Source organism: Protopterus annectens, chromosome 5.part1 (genome assembly GCF_019279795.1).
Source record: "Protopterus annectens isolate FY-2018-M chromosome 5.part1, PAN1.0, whole genome shotgun sequence".
NCBI classification, from domain to species: Eukaryota; Metazoa; Chordata; order Ceratodontiformes; family Protopteridae; genus Protopterus; species Protopterus annectens.
In genome coordinates this window covers 629890615-629900044 of record NC_056736.1, presented here as the reverse complement: position 1 = coordinate 629900044, position 9430 = coordinate 629890615, and the positions used below count along the sequence as shown (strand labels likewise).

At 43.6% G+C, this 9430-nt stretch overlaps 1 non-coding gene across 1 annotated transcript; it reads left to right on the top strand.

The window, feature by feature from the left end:
• The first annotated feature begins 9088 nt into the window (after positions 1-9088).
• Positions 9089-9161, top strand: TRNAV-AAC. The gene has a single exon. It is a non-coding gene; the product is annotated as a tRNA-Val (tRNA).
• The last annotated feature ends 269 nt before the right edge of the window (positions 9162-9430 follow it).

Below are 9430 nucleotides of genomic sequence, written 5' to 3'. Positions count from 1 at the left end.
TGATGAGTTTTTCGATGATACCTGAGTGGGGTATTGTGTCGAAGGCCTTTGCCAGGTCAAGGTAGGCTGTATGGACTGCCTTTCCCTCATCAATGGTCTTGGTGACTGTCTCAAAAAAGTCAACCAATTTTAAAAGGCATGATCTGCCTTTGACAAAGCCAAACTGGGTTGGATCCAAAGTCTGCAAGTTCCCTATGTCTTTATTTATGAGTTCCATTATGATCCTCTCCATGGCTTTGCAGATAAGGCTTGTCAAGCTAATGGGACGGTAATTTCCAGGGTCGGTGGAGGCACCGCCCTTGTGAAGTGGGACCACAGTCGCCGTGCGCCACTCCTTGGGTACGTATCCTGGGGTGAGGCTAAGATTAAACAGCTGTCCTAACTGCGGGTTTAATTCCTCATTGAGTTCGTGGAGCACACAGCCGGGACACCATCCGGTCCCATGGATGCTGTGTTTTTGCCTTGGAGAGAGCAGTTCTCACCTGGGCGTTGGAGATGTTTGGGGGCTACAATCCTCTGGTATAGATATCTCTCCTTTGGGGGGGAGTTTGCACTGAACCTGTCAGCCAGTATGTTGGCAATGTGTGTAGGTTCAGTAATCTTCACATCATTTTGAACTAATTCTGAGCATATCTGGGAGTTTCCTCCTAGGTTTCTAACATAGCTAAAGAAGGCCTTATGATTGTCTTTTGAGTCCTTGGCGATTTTTTCTCAAAATTTGCCTTGGATGATTTTATGAGAGCTCTTAGTTTTTACTTATAATGATCAAAGGTGTCTTACCTTTCAAGGATTTTGCTCTATCTTGTAGTAGCTTCCTCCTTTTGTTGTAGAGCTTGTTTATGGCTGGGGTCCACCAGACTGGATGCTTGCCTTTGGTACAAAGAGTCTTAGTTTTGTTTGGGATTGCCTGATCCATGCAGTCCTGTAGGTGCTGGTAGAAGGCATTTGTAAGTGATTCAGCGGTTTGAGTAATGTTTACCACTGGCTCAGGGGCCTTAAAGAGACCACACTAGTTTTAGAAGTGTGAAGTCGGCTTTTGAGAAGTTTTTCACTGTGGTCTTTTTATTTCAGGTGGGGCGGGATGAGGACCTCCAGCGAGATTAGTTTATGATCTGATCTCACCAGTGAGGGGTATACTTCGGTGTTGAACATTGTGATCCCATGTTCGTGATGATGAGATCAAGTATGTTTTCTCCTCTTGTGGGGATGGTGACTAGTTGTTCCATGGCATTTGAGTTTATGAACTCCAGGAACCTTTGGACTAGAGTGTTTGGGCTTGAGTAGTGTTCCCAGTCTATATTAGGGTAGTTGAAGTCACCTAGTATGATGGTGTTTGGAGATACATTTATCCCTCCAATGTTTTCAGGAAGGCCATGTGAGGTTCCTGAGTTTGAGAGGGTGGCCTGTAACATGCTACAAATTGCAGAGCAGTCTTGCCTATGGTTAATTGCACCTGGATGGTCTCCGATGCATCGTGCGTTGCCACCAACCTTGAGGTGTGGGTGTCCTTTATGAATATGGACACCCCCCCTCCTTTCTTGGTGTTGTCCGGATTTTGGGGCCGGAACGCATGATATGAGGTGAAACCTGATAGTGCTGGGGTGCTCTCAGGAGCCGTGAACCAGGTTTCTGTCACAGCACAGACATCGATGTTCTCCATACTGAGAAGGGCCTCAAGTGCGTGCATCTTGAGATTGAGACTTCTGGCATTGAGCAGCATTACCCTTAGTTTTTTCCTTTTTTGTGTTCTAGGGTGGTAGGTTTAGAATTTGAGCCTTGCCTAAAAAAGGCACTATGGGGGTGGCAAGAGCCTTTGCCAATATCCGGAAGCCTAGGGGTGACGTGCAAGCCGTCCCTTGCGAAGCAGCGTGGCTTGTCCAGCATGTCATCGAAGGCAGTCATCCCAATGTTAGCAATATCTGTGGGTTCAGTGTATTTTTTGTTGTTGTGAACCAACTCTGAGCATATCTGAGGGTTTCCGCCCAGGTTTCTAACATAGCTGAAGAAGGCTTTGTGGTTATCTTTAGTGTCCTTAGCGATTTTTCTCTCAAAGTTTGCCTTGGATGTTTTTATGAGAGAACGTAGTTTTCTGCTAATGTTGATCAGAGATGTCTTCCCTTCATGGGATTTCGCTCTGACGTGCAGTAGCTTCCTTCTTTTGTTATACAATTTGTTTATGGCTGAGGTCCACCAGACAGGACGCTTACATTTGGTGGAGAGGGACTTGGATTTGTTTGTGATTGCATTATCCATGCATTCTTGGAGATGTCCATAGAAAGCATTTGTGAAGGATTTGGCATTGTGGGATGTGGTATCCACTGGCACAGTGGGCTTAAAGGATACCATCTCAGTCTTAAGAAGAGTGAAGTCTGCTTTTGAGAAGTTTTTTACTGTGGTCTTTTGTGCTGGGGGTGGAGGTGGGATATGTATATCCAGGGTGATTAGTTTGTGGTCAGATCTCACTAGTGAGGGGTATACTTCCGGTGTGGAGCATTTTGTCCCCATGTTTGTGATGATCAGGTCTAATGTATTATCTCCCCTAGTGGGAGAGGTGACTAGTTGTTCCAGTGCATTTGAATTTATGAATTCCAGGAACCTTTGGGCTAGGGTATTAGGGCTTGAATAATGCACCCAATCTATGTTTTGGTAGTTGAAGTCTCCCAGTATGATGGTATTTTGTGATACATTCATATCCTCCAATGTTTTCAGGAAGGCTGAGTGGGGTTCTTGAGATTGGGAGGGTGGTCTGTAACATGCTACCAGTTGTATAGCAGTTTTGCCTATGGTTAGTTGCACCTGTATGGTCTCTGATGCTTCATGTGTTGCTACTAACCTGGAGGTGTGGGTGTCCTTTATGAATATGGACACTCGCCCTCCCTTTGTGGTTCGGCCCGGGTTTTGGGGCCGAAAAGCATGATACGAGGTATAGCCTGGTAGCGCTGGGGTGCTCTCAGGAGCCTTGAACCAGGTTTCAGTTACTGCACAGACGTCGATGTTCTCCATGCTGAGGAATGCATCAAGTGCCTGCATCTTGAGATTTAGACTTCTGGCGTTGAGCAGCATTACCCTTAGTTTTTTTCCATTTTTGTTTTCTAAGGAGGTGGGTTTGTCTTTTGAGCCTTGCCTAAAAAAGGCAGTATGGGGGTGGCAAGAGCCTTAGCCAATATCCGGAAGCCCAGTGGTGACAGGTGTAAGCCATCCCTTGCGAAGCAGCTTGGCTTGTCCAACATATCATCCCAGGCAGACAGACATTGGATCCCCTTAGAATGACACCAGTACTTGAGCCAGTTGTTAAAGCTGATCATCTTGTCTTTGTATTGAATGGTATCATTCTTGGTGAGGGCAAGATGCTGCTCAGGGACAGGGTCATACCAGCCTGGGCTACATAATCGGAGAGCTCCTCTATGTCTCTTTTCATGTAGTCCAGGGAGGTACGGCTCAGGTCATTCACACCAGCATGGACAATGACGGAGTCATATTTGTACTTGCTTTGGAGTGACCTGAGTGCATGTGTTATGTGGCGGATCCTAGCTCCCGATAGACAGCTCACAGTCACCTTCTCCTTGTTCAGCCTGGTCAGTGGGACATCAGTATGTCTGACTATGGAGTCACCTATTATTAGTGTATCAGGCAAGGTGTTTGGCCTTAAGGGCTGCGATTGGTCAACACACTGATTTATTGAAGTATGTGTTGCATGTGTTTTGTTTTGAGGTGGTGGATTTTTGGATGTCTGCTTTGGGAGCCTCTGTTGTTTTGGTAAGTTTTTTATTAGAGCCTCCGATTATGTCTTTGTGTTTTTATGTGTTTGGTTTGCAATTGTGGTAGGTCTATGTAGGACTGGGATTGTTGTGTGTGTGGTTGCCATCTCCTCCTGTCTGGTCATGCCAGCCCTGAGTTGAGAGAGTTCAGCCTCCAGTTTGGCTATATAGTTGCATCTCTCACATGTATTTGTGTTTGTTGGGAGGAGGAGAGGGTTGTCTGTGTACATGAGACAATTGTAGCATTGTCTCAAGATGCCCAGATTGACCAGCTGAACTGGAGATGACGCCAGTAATCTACCACTCGACATGCTAGAACAGTATAAGGGAGTGGTATACCTTTAAGGGAAGTGGGTATTCACAGGGGTGGTAAGTAGATGTAGTGCTTTACTTAGTACGAGAGTGCTTACTTAGTAGAGAAGTATTGAGAATAAGTGCTAGGCTTATAATACAGTGAGTAGTCTGGTTATACTAAGAGTAGAGCTTCCTTAAGGGAAAATTTGAAGAACAGACTTGGCGGAGCCAGGAAAAAGTTTAACCTTGTTTAACCGGCACTGCGCTATGCGTACGGCCGTGCAAAGCCGTGCAAACGCGGATTTTAAACAGTGAACTACAAAAGAGCTGGAAATGGTCCCAAACAACCAATTACTACAGCTTCTTGTGCTGAGGTCACTTCCCCCAAGGACAGGTAGGCTGCTCAAGGCTCCCCACTCCCACTGGTGAGCAAAGAAACTTCCTTCTATCCAAGTAAGGTAATGGACAACACAGGAACTACACCACAGCCCAGAATACAGCAATGCCTGTAAACTGGTCTAAACTAGTCGAGGAAGGCGGGAAAACAAGGATTATTTTTTGTTTTTGGTAGAAACACACAGAAAATGCAGAAACAGTGATAAATTAGTTACACAGGCTAGCACACTTTAGTGGGCAGCCTCCACAGTTAAATTAAACAAACAAACAAGCAAACTTTCGATCAAATTCGACTAAAATGTAACTTTAAGTGCAAATTTTAAAATAATGCAGCTATCAGTTAAAAAGCAGTTCAGGCTAGGTCAAGGTAAGCTACAGAAGCTATTTCAAGTGAAAAAAGCAAAGATACTTAAATCCAGAAGGTAGTCGCTTTTCTGAGTTCCCTGCTGCTAGGACCACTCTGTAAACCCACGTGGAGCTTGTCTGAGCAGTATAGCCAGAGAAAAACGCCCAGAGGCGGATTTTAAACAGTGAACTACAAAAGAGCTGGAAATGGTCCCAAACAACCAATTACTACAGCTTCTTGTGCTGAGGTCACTTCCCCCAGGACAGGTAGGCTGCTCAAGGCTCCCTACTCCCACTGGTGAGCAAAGAAACTTCCTTCTATCCAAGTAAGGTAATGGACAACACAGGAACTACACCACAGCCCAGAATACAGCAATGCCTGTAAACTGGTCTAAACTAGTCGAGGAAGGCGGGAAAACAAGGATTTTTTTTTTTTTGGTAGAAACACACAGAAAATGCAGAAACAGTGATAAATTAGTTACACAGGCTAGCACACTTTAGTGGGCAGCCTCCACAGTTAAATTAAACAAACAAACAAGCAAACTTTCGATCAAATTCGACTAAAATGTAACTTTATGTGCAGATTTTAAAATAATGCAGCTATCAGTTAAAAAACAGTTCAGGCTAGTTCAAGGTAAGCTACAGAAGCTATTTCAAGTGAAAAAAAAGCAAAGATACTTAAATCCAGAAGGTAGTTGCTTTTCTGAGTTCCCTGCTGCTAGGACCACTCTGTAAACCCACGTGGAGCTTGTCTGAGCAGTATAGCCAGAAAAAAACGGCCAGAGGCGGATTTTAAACAGTGAACTACAAAAGAGCTGGAAATGGTCCCAAACAACCAATTACTACAGCTTCTTGTGCTGAGGTCACTTCCCCCAAGGACAGGTTGGCTGCTCAAGGCTCCCCACTCCCACTGGTGACCAAAGAAACTTCCTTCTATCCAAGTAAGGTAATGGACAACACAGGAACTACACCACAGCCCAGAATACAGCAATGCCTGTAAACTGGTCTAAACTAGTCGAGGAAGGCAGGAAAACAAGGATTTTTTTTTGTTTTTTTGTTTTTGTGGTAGAAACACACAGAAAATGCAGAAACAGTGATAAATTAGTTACACAGGCTAGCACACTTTAGTGGGCAGCCTCCACAGTTAAATTAAACAAACAAACAAGCAAACTTTCGATCAAATTCGACTAAAATGTAACTTTAAGTGCAGATTTTAAAATAATGCAGCTATCAGTTAAAAAACAGTTCAGGCTAGTTCAAGGTAAGCTACAGAACCTATTTCAAGTGAAAAAAAAGCAAAGATACTTAAATCCAGAAGGGAGTCGCATTTCTGAGTTCCCTGCTGCTAGGACCACTCTGTAAACCCACGTGGAGCTTGTCTGAGCAGTATATTTTAGTTATGTTAGGAACCTGGGTGGTAATTCCCAGATATGCCCAGAATTAGTCCAAAATGACAAAAAATACATCGAACACACAGACATTGCCAACATCCTAGCTGACAGGTTCAGTGCAAACCCCCCCCCCCCACCAAAAGGGCAAATATCTATCCCAGCAGAGTGCTGCCCCTCTGACATCTCAGATGCTCAGGTAAAAGCCGCCCTCTCCAAAGCAAAAAACACAGCATCAATGGGACCAGATGGTGTCCCGGGCTGCGTTCTACATGAACTCCAAGAAGAGCTAAACCCAAACATAAAACTACTGTTCAATCTCAGCCTTACTACAGGATATGTGCCCAAAGAGTGGCGTACAGCAACAGTGGTCCCTCTCCATAAAGGTGGTGCCTCAACGGATCCTGGAAACTATCGCCCCATAAGCCTGACCAGCTTGGTCTGCAAAGCTATGGAAAGGATCATCATGGACCTCATAAATAAAGATATTGGGGACCTACAGACACTGGATCCTTCCCAGTTCGGCTTTGTTAAGGGTAGATCCTGCCTCTTAAACCTGGTTGATTTCTTTGAAACAGTCACCAAGGCCATTGACGAGGGGAAGGTGGTCCACACAGCCTACCTGGACCTCGCAAAAGCCTTCGATACAATACCCCACTCGGGCATTATAGATAAGCTCACCAGCTTAAATATAAACCCCTATGTCACTAGATGGATTGCAAACTGGCTCAAGGACAGAACCCACATGGTTAGAATTGCTGGAGCCATGTCAGACTCCAAACCAGTTACAAGTGGTGTCCCACAAGGCTCAGTCCTGGGACCTCTCTTGTTCAGTATATATTTCTCGGAGGTACAGGCTAACACGGAAGGACTGTGGCTGACCAAGTTCGCAGATGACTGCAAACTGGGCGCCATAATCGACTCTCCAGCCGACACAAGCATCCTCCAAAAGGGCCTCATAGAAACAGACAACTGGTGCCCAAGCCATGGCCTCAAGCTAAATGTCAAAAAGTGTATAGTCATCCCCTTTGGCAAAAACAAAGTGCCCACAAATTACCACATAGGTGGTAATCCATTAAGTACATTAGAAGTAATTAGGGACCTGTGGACCCAAGTTGACAGCAATCTCTCATTTGACAACCACATGGCCAAAGTGGTTAGAAAAACATTTTATATAGCCCACCTAATCATGAAGGGATTCACATCTAGATCAGGGGAGGTCATCGTGCCTCTTTACTCATCCCTCATCATGCCCATAATTGAGTACAATGCCCCTTTTGGGATGTACCTTACCAGACACCTGCAGCAACTGGAAAGACCCCAAAAGTACCTCACCAAGAGGATCAAAGGGCTCAGACAGATGCCATATGCTGCCCGGTTAAAGAAACTCCAGCTCTACTCAGTGGCATACCGCCTGTTCAGAGGCGATCTGTGCCTGACATATAAAGCCATGTCCAACCCGGAATTAATGGACATGCTGCACCTCAGAAAATCCAAATCCCATCGAGCTACGCTCGAGAGACTTGAACCTCAGCACTGAAATAAATAGGACATGCTGGAGGGACAGATTCATAACCCAGAGGCTCCCTTCACTCTGGAATAAAATCCCAGTCCAGGTTAGGCAGAGTCCCTCATTGACTCTCTTCAAGAGGAATTTTGATGAGTGGATGGGAGATCGTAGGTTTACCCGGGTATCACTTCTGTGTAACTATTAGACAGAGGCACAGTATACTAACCTCGAAAAAGGGCATAGCAAAATAAATTTAAAATGGGTGGCGAAAGCCAAACACATTCTGGCTAGGCTTATAAATGCCCTAGGGCAGATAGCCTAGTATGAACCTATTAATAATGCATCAAAGTCACTTTTAAGTATTTCTGATTTAGTTTGTTATTGTATCCGGAGAAGACTGTCATGGGGACTTTTTTACTCATTTGATTTTGTTATTCAGTCTCTGTTCTGTCAAAATGGAGTTTGGGTTGCTATAATATGGCATATCCCAGACATCATAACTGAACAGTTTTTTTTTTATCTCCTTTATTTTCAATACTGTGAGTTATCTTTTTTTAGATAGAGCTGTGATGACAGAGGTAATTTTAACCAATTACTGCAAATCTTTGGTTAAGCTGATAAAAACCTTTTCTGTTTCATTTGCATTTTTTTTAATTTATATTTTAATTTTTGGGCTATTAAGTTCCCCCAACAAACATAATCACCTTGTTGAACTATGTGTTCCCAGAGAGAGAGGTATAAAAGTTGCTTTTTCAGTGGTAACTGTCTGAAAGTCTTCCTTCAAAAAAAACTGTTAAAGCAAATGACACCTGGTTTTATTTTAATGCTATGTAGTTATTTATTTATTCTTGCAATAGCTAACAGTTAGGAAAATAGTTTCATTTTCCTGTTTGTAACAAGGCATGATTTCCGGGTGTAAAGTTGTGGGTGGTGGCCATCAGTAAACATTTTCCACTGCCTAGTGTAGACAATTTCTTTTTAAAGAAACGTGAGATTTGAATTAGAAAAAAATGGGATCTTTACGATATGCATCAGGGAAACAAGTGTGAATTAAAAAAAAAAAAGTACTGAATGATTTAGTGAGAAAATCTAGGATAAGATAGCAACGTTTCTGGGAGCCATGTTGCAAGTTTTAGTGTAATGATTATGTCTGACTTGCATCTGAAAGGTCCCTGATTTTGAACCGAAAGGGAACTGTTACATTTTGTTGTGATCAAGTTTCAATGAGCAAGAATGATGATCATTGACCACATTTGCTCTCAAAAGTTTTTTTTCTTCTAATACATTCAAAAATAGTGTGGTCTGCTTCATATCACGTAACATGGATAATTAGAAGTACAACTGTAAGAACATGACAGACCAACTTTGAGGGTGGGGAAGTAAAACCCTATTACTCAGTTTCCGTAGTGTAGTGGTTATCACGTTCGCCTAACACGCGAAAGGTCCCCGGTTCGAAACCGGGCGGAAACAGTTTTCATTCTGCTAATTATTTGTGCTGTAATTTAAATGGCGTACATATTCAACACATTTCTGCCCTCCAGACACAGGCAGGTTTGAATGATGTTAGTGGTGAACAAATTGTGCAATAAATTACTGCCACAGATTTGTATTTTCATTCAAACACTGTAAATTCTGCTTTTCATTACTTTTCCCTTGTGCCAGTCCTTGTCAGGTCGCCCGTTGGTTGCAGCTTTCCTGCACTTGTGTAATAGCCCTACCCTGTTATATCTCACATCACG